Source organism: Filicampus tigris, chromosome 4 (genome assembly GCF_054856515.1).
Source record: "Filicampus tigris isolate MCC_2025a chromosome 4, RoL_Ftig_1.0, whole genome shotgun sequence".
In the NCBI taxonomy this organism is placed as follows: Eukaryota; Metazoa; Chordata; class Actinopteri; order Syngnathiformes; family Syngnathidae; genus Filicampus; species Filicampus tigris.
In genome coordinates, this window is record NC_141220.1 from 13,787,501 (window position 1) to 13,807,348 (window position 19,848).

The window sequence follows — 19,848 nt, forward strand, 5'->3', positions numbered from 1 at the left end:
GACCCGCTTTTAGCCACCTCAGGGGTTTGGGGTCTGGCCTTTACATTTTTAGCTTTAAATGTATTGAACCGAAACCCATATGCTATGCGTAGTTTCACTATGAGACTAGTGATGCACGATAACTGTTTTTTTTCCCAACGATTACTTCCTGCTTCTCCAAATCGATACCGATAACCAAGATCTTTTTGTATATTACACTCTGTACGTGTGTGTGTGATATATATATATATATATATATATATATATATATATATATATATATATATATATATATATATATATATATATATTCTGATTTTTTAATTAAAATGAACCCATCTATAAATAAAAAACAAAATAATTGTAACCATATTTCACTCTTCTCAGGCATCACAGTGTTTTTTTAATGTAGAAGATCAGGAAATCAGATAAAATATAAGAAAATGCATGGTGCTTAACAAAACTAAAATAAACACTTGTACTGTTTTTTTTAAATTTGTTTTTAACGTTTATTTATCCAAAACCTTTTGCTTTGCTGCACTAGCAGAGATTTTACCCTAGTTTGGCGGTCCGTCCTCTGTCCATGCATGTCGTGGGAAAGATGCTAACGGCAGAGGTGTCATAATTAATAAATATTATTTAAAGCTCATTAGCTGACTAATTTCCTATTCACCCCCACTTACCGGCTGGGAGTACCATGAGTGGCTATCTTGTTTATAAAAAGATAGCATTTAGCTGCCAACACAACCATCGTCGGTCACTAGACCGGAGCATCGTGAGGGGACATCGTGAGAATACTTAAGATTACGTTATAACGCAATACTATTGTGTTTTGTTGCAAAATGGTTGTTGTTATAACGCATGAAGTTTTCAGTTTTTATTGCAATGTTATTTTAGGAGGAGAACAAAAGACTTCCCCTTCCGAGTTGTAGTTTTAAGTGTACGGCGGCGCTGCATGAGCATGTATGACGGTTTGGAGGGATGTTTACGCACTAGAGGTGTCCCAGACAAGGACATACTTCGCATGCAAAGGGATAAGGTTAACAAAACAAAATTGCTATCCACCTTTTTCCTAAGCCCAATACATACCTTATCCCAGATTACACGCACAAGACAGGCTGGGCGTGTTTCTGTCAGCGACTGGGCGTCCAGTGGCGTAAACCATGGTATTAGTGTTGGACCACTAGAGGGCAGACTATGCCTGTGAGTTTGTATCTAAAGCGTTAATAAAGGCGGCTCTGTGGTATCGCAGAAGCGAACTATGGTCTTTCTTTTTATAAGAATGCAACAACACGGCAGACAGTACTTGACCTGGTTAGGGACGATTACAGGGATAGACAAAAATCCACTTCCGTTCTTGCTTAGTCCGTCCTTTTTAAAAAACTTCTAATTCTCTGCCCCTGGGACGGAATACCTATATCTGTGCACTAGTATGTATAATAGAATAGGGCTGGGCGATATGACTGAAAAGTATATCACGATATAAGTGTTTCGTATAGGTCGATATCGATATATTTTGATTTTTTGTTTCTTTTTTTAAACTATTGAAAATAATGACCCGAAGAAAAATACATTTAAGTTATTTAATTTTAACATAATACTTACCCTTTAATAAGAGGTCAATGTAACTATGAAAGAGTGAAATAAACTTGTCGATATAAACATTAAATAAACGCCATTTTAAAGATAATGTGCTTAGAAGGGCTGAGAAATGTTTGAAAAACTGTCACAATCTAAGTATTTCATATCAGTCAATATTGATAATTATTGAATTAGTTTTAAACCTTTTCTTTAAATAACAGTTAACTGTTTTTTGTACATCGTTATGTAGTAATGTGCAGTTTGTCCTCCATCAGTGCATTGTAAATGCTTATTTGCATTAGGTCTACCCCAAAGCAATTGTTGACACATATATTAGCCTTCATTCAATGTTCATCCAATGTAAGTGAACGAATACTCTCTTGCAGTGCATACATCATCGTTGACCAGCCGTCTTAGAATTTAGGTTTTTAATAGGGTTGTCATGCATAATATAATTTAATTGCAAGCGTTGTACTGAGTCGAGTGGTCATTTATTCGAGCAAATTTACGGGGCTCGCTTGCTAGAGGCGAGCATAGCGCACGGCCGCCGGGCCCGCGAGCATAGCGCACGGCCGCCGGGCTCGTGAGCATGCTCCGTTGAGTTAACAGCTTGTTCTTGTTGGTTTAAATGCTTCTTCCTCGTTGGTTTAAAAGCTGCTTCTTTGGTTTAAACGCTTCTTCTTCATATTTGGAGGCGGAAGCGCGCTGCCTACATCACACACCATGATGCGATCGGGTTTGTTTTCTTTTTTTTTCTATAGAACGTTTTGTCGAAGGAATTTTCTATTGGTATCGATCACGTGTCAATTGCGATACATATCAATATCGAATTATTGGCCCAGCCCTATAATAAAAGTATTAAATTGAGCTACAAAATCAAAATGAGGCATGCAACTGAAAAGGAAAAAAAATCCTTAAACATTAAGAGGAATGTATTTTTTAGCAATATAACGTAATGAAATGGTCATGTGCGTTTTATTTTTGTGTGTTGCCATTGAGGGGATGTGACAAACATGATATGCTTGTTGTTGTTATTTTTTTTCTTTTGTTGTCATAAATACTTATATTCATAAGATGGAAAAGTCCAGACAAATGTATATTGTATTGATATATCTATATTTTTTGGAATCTTTCTAAGCATTTTTGGTATTGGAGTAATCCAAAAGCAATCAAACGTAATCAAGTTACGTTTCTTCAACATCATGGTACTTGGATTACTAACAGGGAAATATAATCTTAAAGTAAACCACCTTAAAGTATTCACTTATCAGGTGAACATGAAGAATGCAACCTTAAGTAAGTTGTGGTGACCTAATAGCTGTGAGCCTTCTCACCTTTGACTGAGGCTAGCAACATTTTAGGGAGTTGCTAGTTATCGTGCTGGCTCATGCAAGTAATACAACAATGTCCCACACAGCAGAACTGTGGAACCTATTGTGAATCAATGAGGCTGATAACCTGGCTACATAATGTTGCATTCTCGGGACGGAAACCCTATTTTTGTGAATGGAGAGGTCTACCGAAAGCTGATAAAAGTGTGAATGAGTTTTCATTCAACCACGATTAGGTACATTAACATATATACAATAGAGCAGTTGGTTTAGGTTTTTTTTGTATTTCTTTTTCTCAAGGGATGAATAAAGTTCATAATCTATCTAATAGTGAAATCAACAATGTGAATAGCTGGTTGTTCATACTTTGCAGGTTGATTGATTTTTTAAAAAAAGTTTATCATTATGACTGGAGTTTTACATAGTATAACAGTATTTTTGGCATATACAGGTGTGTGTGTGTGAAAGGATTGTATACAAGCTACGCAGCCACCGAATACATGTCTGAATTACAGAAGATTTTATGTTAACGAATTGTAATCCATAATGTAATGAACTATTGTGAAAAATAATACTCACCACTCATCGGTCTCAAGGAAGACATGATATGTATGCTGATAATGGATAATCATCCCCATAGACAATCAGACAGCAGTCCTGGCCAAGCTCTTTTGCTTCTGGCTCCACTGTGAGACTATTTTTCTTTATCATGCTTTGGTCTACATCGACTGTTCCCTCCTCGACTGAATCACCTCCTTTTCCTCCATCCCTCCCATTAGTCACTCTTCCTCACTTCTTTCCTCCCTAAGCCTGTATGGTGGGAATTGCAAAAATCCCAAAGCACAATCATTTTTGTTTTCATGTACCACTCCCCAACCCTGACGTTTGGGTGTGCAAATCAAAAACTGCGCTTACAGATAAAAGTGAGACACCTGAGTAACCTGTGTTTTGTCAAAAGAGCCTATGACAAAGAATTTAAGGATAATATAGCAACCGAACCCCACACAAAGGCCATGCCTCAAGAGAATATTTTTACTAGCATGCACGAATGCAAGCTCTAAAATGTATGTATTTTGCTCGCTGACTTAGTATCATGCTAAATCACCTGCCAGGAGCATATCCCCTCAACTCTTACTTCTCCCGTTTTCAGCTGAGTCTTGGTTAAGGTCATACTCTTGAATGACCACTTGTCTGTGGACAACTTTAACCTGTTTACTGGTTCACCAGCAGTAAGCCTATTTGAATAGACTCGTGTATATATACACACACATATACAGAGCACACTAAAACTCCACCTCTAACAGATTGCTGTGCCTCTACCTAGGGTCCAAGCATTAGCAAAGCTTTTAATTGGATAAAATTAAGGAGGGGGGAAAATGTGGATCACAGGGAGCTCTGAAAAGGAGGATGGTTAAGTGTTGGGAGGAGGTTGGGTGGGAATAATATTGTTACAATACGACCGGCTTTAAGGAATCTCCATTTCTGGAGCCAAGAGGCCGATCAAATTGAAGACGGAGCGCGGGTGAACAGCTGCAGCCGTATAGTGGAAGTGGCTCCACTAGATTTAAAGGAATTCAGAAAATCTCACTTTAGATAAAGGTTGATCATCACCTCTTTGTCCTGGAGGACAAACACTGTCTGATAAATGTGACATTTATAAACAAGGGCATACAACACAAATGTCCTTGGTTTAAGAAAAAAAAATAAAAAAGCTGATGAGGGAGGGAGAGCGAGAGAGAGCGAGAGAGAGAGAGAGGTAGATAGATAGAGATAGAGATAGATAGATCTCAGGGCATTGAATTGATCCAAACTGAACTGTTTTGAATGTCTTAAAAGATGATTTGCCTCACAATGGAGGAGGCTTCATCAGTTCATCCCAGGCTAGGTGGAAGAGCATAGAGCCTGGCTAGCAATTCAATGCCCTGAGAACAGATGCAGCACATAACTAATTAGAGGGTTAATTGATTGTTGAGGAATCTGACAATTGGGTGCAACCAGCTGCTGGTTAATCTTTAAGCAATTGAGTTAAATGAGTCTAGTTTGTGGCCTGAAGTAGAACAACAAGATACCCATCCAATATGGGAAGTTGGGTCACACCCACACAAATTTTCACAACGGCACAATTGCTAACAGCAGCAATTTTCAATACAACACATAGAAACAGAAGTTTAAGAACATTCGCAGAAGGATTGTCCCATCTCTCTATCGCTAACTGATGTGTTAGGCTTGCCAAGTTAGCACACAGGCGAGTGAAGTTAGCACATCAGTGCCTCTCTGCATTATTGAATTGTTTTTGCATTGGGACTCTCTCTCTATTCATGTTGACATCATGTTCATAATTGTCACCAAGAACCGGTCAAGCCCGAAATGATTCATACCCCAGGCTTGACAGCATGTACTTTAGTTTGTTTTCCCCTACGCGATGAGGTTTCTATTGTTATCAAACTTATTAATTTTGGGAAACATTAACATGGGGGAAAAAAAAAATAAACGTACTAATATTAATTGCAAGCTTTGGCTAAAAAAACACATGCACTTTCAAAATATAAAATGTTTAAATTCCGTGGCACCCTTTTCCACCAACATGCGTTCTCCAGAAACTGCCAAACCCAACATTGCCCATAGTAAAATGACACACTGCTCTTTGTTTTGATAAAAACCAAGAAACCCCATAGTGTAGGCCAGAAATAGAGCAAAAGGGCGACTTCTTAAAGCACGACAGCAAAGAGCCATTTAAGATGAAATGTCAGCCACATTATACTAAACGCCAATGACTGGATTGGAGGAATCAATCACTCATCGTGTGCTTCCACAACAAATTAACCTTTAAGTAAATACGTGATGCAGATACTTAAAAACAGAGAGCATACATAGCCGTTTGCTTGTATCTGTAACTGTGTATGTTAAAAATGATCAATTCTCCTAAGGTCTGCAAAAAAGTCACATGATCAAACATGACAACTGCTTTTGTTAAACCCCATAACACTACAAACACAGGGTCTTCTGCTGCACACCGTCCATATAAACTGCAACACTTAAGGATTCAAGACAAAAACCTTTTGGGCGATTCATTTTGTACCCATTTTTCTTCCTAATGTGCTGATTTAGAGACATACTTAAGCTGGGAAGGAGAAACGCATTTTAGTCTGCTTATTTGCTCAATATAAAAGGCAGAGTGCCAAGCTAAGCCTTCTGGGAGAACAGGAAATATCAAGCATCAATTCTATCAAACAAAAAGCCCCTGCCGGCTAACTAAGAACTTAATCAAGACAAATGTTCTCTTCCTTCCATTTTAATTATGCACCCTGAATCATGCTGCCAAAATGGCTCCACAAACAGCACATTGTTTGCTATCAACAATAGTCTAACAATAATTTGATTGTGGCCCTGTATGTACGCGCCCCTCAGTTTGCCACACGTAAACACTGATTGGACGACAGTACCGGGCTTCAAACTAGCCACGTACACACTGACTAAGATCATGAGCTTGATCCCTTCACAAACCAAAGGGCAGCTCACATTTCAAAGGTCTCCCCTCTTACATTCAATAGCATACAACACCGTCCGCAACATGAAAGAGAACCCTTGTAATATGCAATGTTCACCACAGAAACACTCTTCAAAACAAGACCACAGAAAGTTTGAAACCTCCCACTGTCCCCTTTGCTAGTACTTTCCTGGAAGTTTTTAACAGCAAAAAGAGGCACCTTTCTTTTTGATGCACTCCCATACAAACTTGTGTAGTGTATCCATCAGCAAGAGGCCAGGACAGTGTGACTATATTGTGCAGTTTGCAAGCATTGGCCGAGTCTTTGTCACGAAAGGAAAATGTCTAGGTGCAAGCCAGTGTTATTCCTGCTCCAAGGCCTATAGTTTCTCATCTGGACCGAAACTGTGCCTTTAGCAGCCTGGTGCATGAAAGCAGCTCTTCTCATTGATGGGGGATTACTGCAAAGTGATAGGTTCATCTGACATCTGTTCTACACCTTTCACATGAAGAGAGCTAGACCGGAGGCTGTTTTGCTTTCAATACCATGCAGCCTCTTCTACACTTGAACCATGTGGGCAGAACTAAGTGATGTCAGTGAATGGAATTAGTGAGGGAGAGCAGGGTAGGAGTGAAGCAGAGCACATTACTTTCGACAATGATGGGGTGTTTATTATGAAAGCAATCCAGAAGAAATTCAAATGAAACATTTTTTGAGAGTTCTTCTATGGCATGGGTCGGCAACCCGCGGCTCTTCCATCCTTCTGTTGCGGCTCCGCGTGGCTTGGGAAAATAAATTACAATGGGAAAATAAATTACAAGTGTATGTTTTTTGTAACAAAAATGTGTATCATGTCTTCTTATTATGTCAAAGTTTTGGGATTACTTTCAGGACGCATTATGTTCACACACGAAGCAGGACCGAGGTCGCATTCATAATGTGAACGATTTCACAAAAAAAAAAAATCAGATTTTTTCAAAAAAGACGACAGCTTACGCGTCTGCGTGTCAGATAAAGGGTTTTTCCGAACACAGCCATTGAACAGATTACATTCATCAAGCGAGGTACCAGCACTTTGACGGAAATGAGATTGAGGGAAAAAAACGTTGAGTAGTGTACAAAGTTCACTTTCAGAATGGGACGGAAAAAAACCCCCAAATTAGACCATAATAAAAATATGAAGTTCAATACAGGATGTTTTAACAATGTTTTTGTTGAATGTAATGGCAACCCCACTAAAAAACAAACAACAAAAACAAAACAGCAACACCAGCACAAATTCACAGCAAAGCTAGCATATCTTGTGAGCTAATATGCTCGTCTATTTTATGTGTGCCCAAATGTATAATGTGGCTCTTTGCAGTAATACTTTAAAAAATTGTGGCTCTAGTTTTGATAAATGAATGCTTTAACGTGATTAATAGACATTCTTATTGAACTTAAAGTACGTTCCCTGTAACAGAAAGCAAGTCAGTTGAATTTACAGAATACATGCACATCATGGTGCCTCAATTTGAGCCAGGAAAAACCCTTTACAGTATAATAACATATTTCAACACCAAATAACTGTACAAATCAGGAAGGTGTCAATTGTGGCCAAACAGATGTCTAAAAAGTGCTTAAGTACTGGGTGTCGCCCCCAAAAATTGACGTCATTTGAAATATGAATATTGTAGTAACTCCAAAGCTCAATTCCAATAGAGGTGGGACGTTGCGCAAAATACAGAATACACTGATTTGCAAATCCTTTTTAGCCTATATTCAATTGAATATACTAACGTGCGCTCTTGAATTATTATTATTTTTTAAAATTTTACCGCAAGCTTCAATATTTATTAAAAAAATACAGTTTTAAGAGTCAGGGGGACTTCGGCTCTCAACTTCGGCTGGGTGTAATGTACAACCTATAATTCTTTTCAATCGCCACGTCGTGAAATTTGACCCCCCTGCACGAAGTCCACGAGTTATTTTTGGACAAATCACATGGACTTCTGTTCTTCAATTTCATGGGCTTTTTATTATTTGTGAACTTTACCATGGATTACTCAAAGGGCTGTTTTTAAGCATGCCACTGAACAATTGATTGGCTAACCTTGTCTTGCTTTAGAAAGAAAATAAATATGACAAACACAACGCTGCATTTTAAGGGCAAGCAACAAAAGGATCTAATCCAAGCAATTTATGTAATCATATGGTACCATACGATATATCTGTAGGTACAGTATTTATGTATATGCTGCAGCTACGTATGATATAAGCTAAATATTAGCTGGATATGTACATATGTGCAACTTGTTGGTTCGATGTTGCAATTAGACGTACTTAGCCGATTCTGACTTTGGGTCATTAGCCGCATCGAGTCAGCTATATGGCTAGGCGTCGGCCAAATGAGCCAACCGGGCCGGCCCGGGCAGGATCACCGACCCCGTGAAGGGCGACTGCTGCCACTGCGGTGTCCCAGCAGCCGCTGCAGCTGTGAAGATCTGTGCGAAGGGCCCGCCCAGAGTCGCCACCGCTGCCCATGCTTGCCGGCCGGGACGAAGCGAGCCGAGCAGCTGAGCGCGAGTTGGGGCGAGCTAACATGCTATTGCTACGCAACTTCGGAGGCAGGAGCCCGAGGCTGCGTGCCATACGCGCAGACTTTTTTTTTTTTAAATTGGTCGTACTTTGTTCGTAGCTCTTCCGCGCGGCTAACTAGGAATCGAAACTTAGCACCGACATTCTAAAATCTGAACGGTTTCGGGAGAACCGGAATGATGGAACCGGTTCCACTCGATTCCAGGTTTTCGGTGCCCAACCCTAGTTTTTAGCCTTAGCAATGTGGTTAACCACCAATTATGATGCGCTCGAGGCACATTTGTTGACTAATCCATTTTAAAGGCTTCATTGACTCATTGGAGAGGCGCTCAGTGCATATGGTGCAAGCGGGCTTTGTTCTTGCGTGGTAAGCGCCTGTTGCCATAAATCCATATTTCAAGTAGGTTTTTTGATATTGTCTGTGAAATGCACCTTTGTTTTTCTTCTTGGGCATAGGCTCTTGTGTTGAATCCTTACCGGGCTTTTTCCCCATTGCAAAGAAACTTTCAAAATCCATCTGTTTATTGTTATTAACTGAGACAACTTGACACGCGTCAAGCGTCAGTCATAGACGGATGTAAAGGAGAGAATCCGGTCACTTTTCAAAATATTTTTCAGCCTCATGATAAATAAACCGAAAGTACTGTAAGTGTCTTTCTTTCATCTGTGCGGCCTGCCGCGGACTGGTCCAAAGTGGCCCACGGACCGGTACCCAGTTATTGGGGACCACTGCTGAATCCCACACTTCCGACATCTTCTTGAGCTCCTTCACGGGAGTGGTTGTTTGGATCATGTGGGCTCTGCCTGCTAGATCTAGATACTGATGGATACAAGACAAGGAACTGATTATGGAATTGACTGCTTGTCTATGGCTAGGTTTACACCGCAGGTCTTAATGCTCAATTTGGATTTTATTTATTTTTTTAAATCAGATTTTTTTGCGTAAGCGTTCATATTACATTATAAATGCGACCTCGGTCTTGTCTGCTGTATGAACACATGCGTCGCATGCGCAGAAGAAGAGACGACGTCAGTGCCGAGTCCCGACTTTGTTTTTATAAATGTGGTCCAGCATGTCGGGGCATTTATACAGTGAAGCGATTAGGCAGGAGTTACAAATAAATACAGTATTTGGGGGAAATTATGAGGCGAGGCTTTAATAACTCATTTCATGACGTCATAACCGTGCGTAAAAAAATGAATCGATCTGAACCATGGCAGAATTACTACGATCGTCCTAAATGTCCACTTTACGCTTCATGTTTCAAGTGGGATTAAATTAAAGTTAAATATAAAGTAAATACTGTTACTCAAAACAACTTTGCAGATTCGATCCTCTGCTGCCAGCACTTTCCCTCTGCGCCGAGCGCATTTTGGGCTCCGGATGAGAATGTTGGATATATGCGACCTGGCCGTTCAGACCGCGACTGCATTGAAAAAAAAATCAGATATGTATCCGATTTAGGACTACATATGAAAGCGACCATGGTCGCATTTGAAAAAAACTGGAATTGAGCAGTTCAGACTGTCATCAAAAAACAATCAGACACAGGTCTCACATGGGCAAAAAAATCTGATCTGGGTCGCATTTGCCTGCGGTGTGAACCTAGCCTATGAGTGCTAGTATCGGAGATTTTGGATGTAGACCGATAAAATCCGATACGTTTTTTTGGCTGTTTTGGGATATCGGACCAATATCCAACGCAAATATAAGGTCGGGACCCCTCATGACCACATGTCCTTACAGAGCTTACCCTGCATTGTTTGCTTTTGTTGACATTTTAATTACAAATATGTATTATATAAACAGACAATTTTAATTAAAGAGAAATGATTTTCCCAGTGGGGCTCCAGAGAAATGAACCAGCAAAAACAGTCGTTGGCATGGAACATATTAATGTCAAGGTGAAGATAAAATGAATGATGACATTTTTTCCATGTCTTCAATCTGACTAGACATTCAAAGCGGATAAATGCTCCGCCACTCTTGTGCACCAATGTACAGTAACTTGGCTGCAATCCCATGAGAAAGCATGGCGGATATTTATTCAAGCAAATAACACCTCCACGAAGAAGACAAGTACCGTAGTATTATTCGTTTGAAAAATGACTAACACTAGTAGCACCGTAACATATATTTTGCTATTGGGTTACAACCCTGAGTAAGTGGTCACGATGTCAAACAATGAAAAAGCTGAGCAACAAATGTCACAAAGGCGACATTACTTGTTGGTGGGGTAGCTGACATCTTTTCTTTGCGCATCGGCCCATTAGCAGAACATGTAAGAGGCCTTTCTCTTTGTCCGGCTGGCTGTAGAGCACTACTACAGGGAGGCTGTTTGGACTTTGACCTTGCAACTTGCACAGAGCTGGGAAGAAACCATTTGTGCTCCTCTGCTTCTCTTCAATGAAAGACTCAGGAGGAAAGAAACTGCAAAATATTCATCCCCTTCCCATGCCGGTAAGGTGTATGGTGGCCTCACAGTATGCCTATGAGAGCACATTTTCTTGGTGTTGTTTTGCTTTTGATTTATGGTTACTACTCCCATCCAGTTGAAACAAATGATCTCATTATTCATGCAATCATTAGCTTAGAGCAAAACATTCACTTCATGAGCAAACGTGGAGCAAATTAATTTTGCCGTTTAAAGAGATTATGATAAAATACAACAAGCGGATCTGAGCAATTAGCTTAGTTAAATTTGCCAGTAACATGTACAATACGCTGATTCACGCATGCAGTACAGACGTGATAATTGTGCCACATCGTACTTCTGCAGTAAAATGTGATTGGAGCCAAACAGCCAATCAGTATTAGCCCTACTGTCCGAGTCCTGATTGGTTAAGAATTGTGGCACAATTACCACGCCTCTATCGCAAGTGTATTGTATGTGTAGGGGAGAGGAGACGCAAAATGTAAAAACAACCTTGGGCGTACGTGTGGATGGATTTTGAACGCTGGATTTCTGAGATGGACCATGATTCACCGACACTGGAATTTAAGGACATTTAATATGGAATGGTATAGCAAAACAGGAAAAGCGAAATATCCCCCAATACTTTGATAATTCAAATTCAAATTGTAGAAATCAGATTCAAATAAAACAATGCAAATTCAATTTATGTAATTCAGATTTAGTTTCTCAATGCACTTAGCGATTCAAATTCAAATGTAAATTATTCACATTCAGTTTCTGGTGGCACATACTGTATTTCGGCCCATAAGCCGTCCAGCCTCAAAATTTTGTTAAGAGCCTACAAGCGATTAGAACTGCTAAGCCTTCAGTCTCCTTAAGTAGCTTGGTGTCCTCGATGGTGCGTGATTATCCCAGTGCTTGCTTTGGGTTGGGGGGGGAGGGGTTATATTTGACTGTACAGGCCTCTACACACCAATAGGACGTCAGCCGTCATGGCCAACTGTCGCGTCGGCCTAGAGGTCGCCACGTTGGACCGAAAAATGACCGAAGAACAAACTACAGAAGTTGACGGAGACGCCAACTATTCCAGACCTTTTGCGCATGCGTGACAAGTAGTACACCGCCGTCCCCTCCATGCCATCGGAGTTAGTATATTTACTAATTATATCTCAATAGCTTCCCATAGGTTGCCTTGCATCACTCGATCGGCATAGCCTTTCACAGCAATGTGGAATAATGGCAGTTTTTTTTTTGCGCTCTTCTGCCCAGCCAGCCGTTGTGTCCATAGAGATGTGAAAAATTAGCTAAGTTGATTTAGTTCTTGAGGAAACGCATCGGTTTTCACCGTTTGTCTGCATTCGTCACTTTTATTTTGGTTTAGTTGTAGAGCCAACTTTTTGTAATATACATACGGTTAACTCTTTTATACACTTGTAAGGCAGTTAAAGAATTGCCTGTACAGTTAGTACATGTTTTTGGATGGTTCTGCCTTTACCACCAGAGAGCTCAGTTTGATTTGGTGAAGCGATCAAAGCAGCAAATGGTATTTAATATTCAGAAGTAGGAGAAGGGTGATGAAGTTCATTCAGCATATGGGAAAAAGAGGACAATAGACAAGAGTTCATTTTGCCGGCTCAAGTGAATAACCCGCTTGAGTGGTCCACAGAGAGTGGAAAAGAGTGGCAAGAGGTCTTTGTTAAAGGCAATGCGATCACGATAACAATGAATGTCCCTTTGTCACGGGTTAGAACATTTTAACCTTTCGCTGCTCCGTTTTGCTTCTCAAGGTAGTCTTGATTCTAAATGGAAACGCGCCAATGCAAGAATGGTTGAAGGTGTAATTTAAGAAAAATATTTCTTTCCGAATGATGGCTTTAAATTGGGAGGTCATTCTAAACACTGATATTATGAATCCATGCAAATGCAGTGTAATTGCAAATGCCTAACTTTCGAATTGCAAATTTGAATTAGTAAAAGAATTCAAACAAAATAAACACTCTGAAAAATACATGTCAAGAATGGAAAATATGTCAAACAGTGACTGACAAAATATTTTCAAATTAGTCATTCTACAGTCAATATTCAACAACAGGTCATCATGTGGCTCTGACAACCTGTCCACACGCCACAGGATATTATATACAGTATAATGATATTTGTGAAATTGCTAAGCAATCTTATTCCTCAGATGGAACCTAAATTTAAATTGCAGCAAAGGTCATCCAATATGACACATCCTTTGTGATTTTTGCTCCAAAGGAGCATCTAAAGCAGGGTTGAAGACAAGTAAGCGCTGTTTACTCTCTGGGTTTTGTTTTGTGTGAGTGTTTTTTTTTTTTTTTATTTACACCAGTTATGACAGTTAAAGTTAATTGTGTGATCATTGAGCCACAATGCCAGGTGACTTGTCTTCAGCCTCTTCTGCAAACACAGCTTAATTGAAAGATAATGAATGGATGGATATTGTGGTTAACTTCTTTTTACGCTTGATTTGTACAGTAGAACCTTGGTTTTACAAATTTAATCTGTTCCGTGACTGTGTGAACTGAGGCAATGTTTTCCATTGAAATGAATGGAAATGCAGTTAATCTATTTCAGCCTGAGAGTGAAGTTAGTGTACCTTGCTTTCATCTGCGAGTAGTTACAAATAAATACAGTACAACTACGATATAAGTGAAAACACACTTGTGAAGAAATAACAGTGTGCCCGCAAGCAAATCCCTGTGCAATATCTTAGCCTTTTCGCAACTTTCGGTGTTTCGAAAAGCGCTACATAAATTTTATTTAGTATTATTTTATGACTACAATAGTACAGATTTGGCGACACCAAACTGTGCAAGTAGTTCACAAAGAAAACTATTGTCATCATGGCTATTAGTTCTTTCTGTTTTTCAACAGTAACAGGCTTACTAATAACATTATCGCTAGTGGGTTGAACTGTCTTTGTAGCCACAATTTCAGGACAGGACTGTCTGAATAAAGTAGAAGAGTACATGTTCCAAGTCATCTTTAAAAGTTTCAAAAGACACAAATGCCAAACAAAGATTGGATTAATTACAAGGGTGCAAATTTCTCAAAGTTAGACTTCCATTCAGAGCAAAAAAAAAAAAGATACCTGCAATGTAGGACGCACGGAGCCATAGATGTTAACGCTGCATGTTAAAAAGCAAGACTGAGTCAAACGCATCCATGCTGGGACAATTTACGAACCGAAAATAGTGCATGAAGTGAGGCAATACTTCTTCCCAAATTTTGTTCAGAGTCTGCACTGTTTGTGAACTGGGGTGCTTATGAGCCAAAGTTCCAATGTAATGTTAAAAATATTACCTGTACAGTTAATAACCGTTGGATGATGATAGTCACAGAAAGGATTGTGTTTGTCCTGGGAAGGAGGAAACGTGTCAAGATTGGGAAAGATGGGTGGAACATGTACAAAAAGAAGAAGTACAAAAGTGTTATTTCGTAATTGGTAGGTACATTTAAATATTTGTATAGTTTATGGATTATGTTCCCTTCTGATTTGGTTTGGGTTTTACCAAGATGGCGACCTGAGCTGGCAATCGTCTTCGAAAGCTCTGCTGTTTTTGTCTTTTTATTTAATCTTGTGTTGTTTGTGGTCCTTTGTATGGACCCGCTGTGGACTGTTTTCAGCGTTTTAGCGATGAGTTTTGTCAAAGGAGAATATTCGGTCATTGGTGTGCTCCTATTCGGCAGAATGCTTGCCAGCATTGATTTTGATCGGGGGGATGACAGCGCCATTTGACTGTCGCCGCACTACGGCCATGGCGTTTGTACTTTTTATGCCTGTAATGGGCAGCATTTTGGACAGCCCCGTTTTGTTTAGCAGAGATGTCGGCGGCATTGAACTGTATGTTGTCAACTGTACGTTGATTCGGGTGAACGGGATAGCTGGTGGAGCTGAGGATGAGGAGAGAGGAGCGTCAACACGGAACGCGGATGTGAATGTGGAGAGGAACTGAGGGTCAGTGCTTAGAAATGAAGCAGACCTGAATGGTACTGGAGAATTTAACTATTCTTTCAGTCTGTATAGACTGTATGTAAACGTTACATACACGTTACCTGAAGACCACCAGTATTGTACCTTTGGCAACAATGTGACAAGGGATTTCGGTTAAGGTAAGCAAAACTTTAAAGTAAAAAGTGTATGTGTAGAGATGTTTGAGCAGCATGCCGACACATTATGATGTATATAGTGGACTCCATTTACCATTTTAACCAAATTGGTTCAGATAATGGATAGATGGATGGATGGATTTTCTGGATAGACGATAGAAAGACTGGCAGACCTTTGATGTTTAGTGACAGAGGAGCAATTAAAGTAACATGACAAACTCGCAGGCCTTTGATGTTTACTGACCACGGCAAAGTTACAATAATATGACGGACTGACCGACAGACGATTACAGCTTGGTTCGGCGATATTAGATCGTTAAGGAATTTAACGTGTTGACGATCTCATAAAGCCAAAAAATCATTTGAATGTCTACAGGGCACATTCTATGCAGTTTAGCTCTATGGCGGCTCAAAGCCGCTGACGTATGTGAAGCTCCCCACCTCCCTGTTTGTTTGTATTGCGGGAAGCTAAAGAGAAAAGCCATCACGAAGCAGAGTTGGTCCCGAAAAGAAACTCCACATCCACAGTGTCGATTTGGTTTGGCCTTTCCTCCGAGGAGAAAGTGCAAACCAGTTATTTGCAAAGTTTGCAGACACTCGGTTCGGACGTCAGATGGCAACACGACAAACCTGTTTAATAACTTGCGGGGACACAGACAGCACCCAAAAAACTACGCCGACAGCCAAATCAAACGGGGATCAGACACATGGTAGCCAGAGGCAGCCGCTAGCCCCTAGCTAACACAACACACGATAACACAGTCATTTAACAAGGGCACTCCATATGAAAAAACAAGCAAGTAGTGTAAAGTAACTGAGGCAGTGACTTATTACCTTGCTGAAGAAATGATTCCCATTAAAAAAGTGGAAAACGAGGGGTTTAAAAGACTCTTCAAAGTACTAGACCCGCGTTACGAGCTGTGTTTTTGTTTACGTTATGTTACCTTTTATGTTTACATTCACTGCACATTTTGATAACAATTGGCACTATTCAAATTAAAACCTGTTCAGAAAACTTAGCTGGCTTAAAATGTTTGTTTTTTTCTTAGAGTTTTATATAAATTTTAAATGTTTAACATGACGAAAATTGTCCAAAATTGGGAAATTAGTCTAAAAAAAACATGTAAAAAAAGAATCATGATAAAATCATGATCGTGATTTTATTTTTTTTTTAAAAAGAAAAAAAGAATTGGGATATTTTTGCCATATCGCCCACCACTAGTTCGGCTTGAAAACTAGATGGATAGACGGATGGGTCAATGGATAGACTGTTGGGTACCCAGGATGCTGACGGACCAGAAAACGTTATTAAAATGCCCACCTCTGAAAATTGGCATTGCATCGCCCACAGAGCAGAGATGCACAAACCCAATTCAAAGGCCAGCTTTATTAAGTCGAGTGGAAAGCAAAACTTCTTGGAAATTCTGCAAGAGCGTTGGGTGAGCAATCACTTTTCCTATAGATAAAATATTGCTAAATTAGCACAATTAGTCATCACAAGCTGCAAAAAACAGAGCGACGTTTTAGTCAGTGACAAAAACTCCATCCCTCCCTCCCCGCTGGTGTTTTCATGTTATCGCAACAGCAGGGGTTTGACTAACACGGCGCCAAACGTTTCAGCACAACTAAACAAAGAGGTTGCCGCGACAGAAACGCTTTTTAACTCAGTGAACAGAGATAATGGCACTATAATACACTTGAGTGATCAAAATAGTGCGTGGATGAGCGCCAGGCGCACTGACGCAGGCTGGGGGGAACTTCCAAAAAAGCACCATGCCGCTGGACCGAAGCTAACCGATGCATTACACCTTTGGTCCACAGCTTCAAAACTAAAACGTCCCTCTCCCTACTACGTGGTAAAAACACATCAAAGCTTACCAAATCTCATGACTTTGTTATGGGTCACGAACCAAGTCGCACGCTGGATAAATTACGAATCTAAACTCCTACTTTTGCCAGGTTTCGTCGCGGTCAGACGTCGCCCGACAGCCGCGTACAATGAATAAGTTTCATCCAACTTAGCAACCCTTCGTTTATACGATCGTCACTTGTAAGAAGGACACAGCGTACAATAAACAAGCGAAAACAATCGCAGTGATTGTGAATCGAAGATAAAATGATCGGGAGAAAGGTTAGAAGACGTAAAGTTCACCTTTAGTTACGCTCGGCTCAGCTCGGCTCTGGGAAATCCATGCAGCGACTTGATCGTTCCCAACACACACAAACACACACCAATATTGAGAGGCCAGCCAACTAGCCAGCTGTGACTGACAAGCACATTCAAAGCCAGAAGAGGGAGAAACGTACAACTTCCGCTCTTTACTTTCAAATTAAATCAAACTCAATGAGCTGGAAAGTCAGGATAATGATCATTAATTTTCCGAACCGCTTATCCGATTATATTACAGGCAGTTCAACATGACATCATTCAGAGATTATGGTATTATTACGATCATAATTTTACTCTCCAGTAGGGATACAGGACGTTTACATTCAGAAAATAAAGTGGTACTTTTGTCACGTGGGAGGAAACAACCGGAATTTGAGGACCGAACTACAGTACCTTGGGCACCTGAGTACTTATACATACTTCAAATGTATCTGCTGTTGCATCTTAAAAAAATAAAACAGTAGTGTAGTGGGGGTTGAAGATGGTTTTGGTATCATCGAAACAAAAGCAATGAAATTTTACAAAAAAGAGCACCGTAGGCGTGTGCGTGTGTGTGTGTGTGCGTGTGCGCGTGTGGGGGTGTGTGCGCGTGTGTGTGGGTGTGTGTGTGGGTGTGCGCGCGGCTGCGCGCGCGTACCCTGTTGAGGACTCAGGAGAGGGATGTTGTTGGTATATGGAAACACCGTATGCAAATGAAAATATATCGAGTTCCAAAAATTACAATTGTCCATTCTTTCCTCATTGAACGATAAGTTGATCTAGTCACGGGCCTATATGAAGACATCTTCAAGCAACAAAATAAAAACAAAATTAAAAATATGGCGGCACGGTGGTCGACTGGTTAGCACGTCCGCCTCACAGTTCAGAGGTCGTGGGTTCGATCCCGGCTCCGGCCTCCCTGTGTGGAGTTTGCATGTTCTCCCCGTGCCTGCGTGGGTTTTCTCCGGGCACTCCGGTTTCCTCCCACATTCCAAAAACATGCATGGTAAGTTGATTGGATACTCTAAATTGCCCCTAGGTGTGATTGTGAGTGCGGATGTTTGTCTCTGTGTGCCCTGCGATTGGCTGGCAACCAGTTCAGGGTGTCCCCCGCCTATTGCCCAAAGATAGCTGGGATAGGCTCCAGCACGCCCCGCGACCCTTGTGAGGAGAAGCGGTACAGATAATGGATGGATGGATTTCAAATCCATTCTGGAGTTGAATGATTAAGGGGAAGTCAACCCAAACAATGTTCTATGCAGCCTCACTAGTCTGAACTTGATATTCTGATTAATGTTGTGTTTATGGAATACAAATTAAGCAGCAAAATCCATTTGTTTTTATCCATCTTAAGGGGGGCCATTTTGTCACTCGCTTCGACTGAAAATGACGTCGCAGTAGCTCAGGGCTCAGGTAACGACCTATCACGGATCAGCGTCAGAAAACAGGTGAGCTGTGATTGGTCATTACCTGAGCCCTGAGCAACTGTGATATCATTTACAGTCGACAGAAGTGACAAATTGGCCGAACCCCTGTGATGGCTAAAAAACGTGTGGATTTTGCTGCTTGACTCATATTCCCCAAACGCAATAATAATTAGAATGCCATATTTAGACTAGTGGAGGCCCTTCGAACATACTATTGGAAAGAACTTTTTGGCGTTGACTCCCTATTTAAGTCAGCAAAACATTCTCTTGATGGATTTAATTTTTTTTAATGTTGATGGGGTACATTTTTAACAATCATTCGCGGCCGATCTAAATACAACATTTTAAACTAAGGATACATTGTGTCTTTTAATTCTACTTGGCTACTGATGAACATTTATTTTTACGGCTCAGCTCTTCTGTAGTTAAATTTATGGACAGGCTGGAGGCATCTGACTGGGTCCAATTTCTAAGTGACTGTCATTCCCAGTGTAAGCTAACATTTAAAAAAAAGAGATGATCTTATTCTCTATATGTAGTTATGGACTAAAACAACTTTACCATAATGTTGGGTTTATGTAGGGAAAATAATTACTTGTTTCAAAAGTTGTTATAGGAGTTAGGTCATGGTTATTTTTGATACTTCGTCAACACAATCTTCTGTAGCTGCTTTAATTACACATTAGGTGTCTTTGTGGAAATAAACATTTCACTCATCATTTTTCAAGCACATAAACAGCGCTGAGAGAAGATGGAGACAAAGAT

At 40.3% G+C, this 19,848-nt stretch overlaps 1 protein-coding gene across 2 annotated transcripts in view; it reads right to left on the bottom strand.

The window, feature by feature from the left end:
• The window catches only part of LOC147148550 (solute carrier family 45 member 3), a 37,240-nt gene extending 19,454 nt beyond the window's left edge, over nucleotides 1–17,786 (bottom strand). Inside the window, exon 1 of one of the 2 annotated variants that reach the window (XM_086029531.1) lies at nucleotides 17,660–17,786. The gene's annotated coding sequence lies outside the window, so the exon portion shown is untranslated. Of the gene's footprint in view, nucleotides 1–17,385; nucleotides 17,506–17,659 lie in introns of those variants that run through there. The other variant, XM_086029532.1, reaches the window with a different exon arrangement.
• Between the last annotated feature and the right edge of the window lie 2,062 nt (nucleotides 17,787–19,848).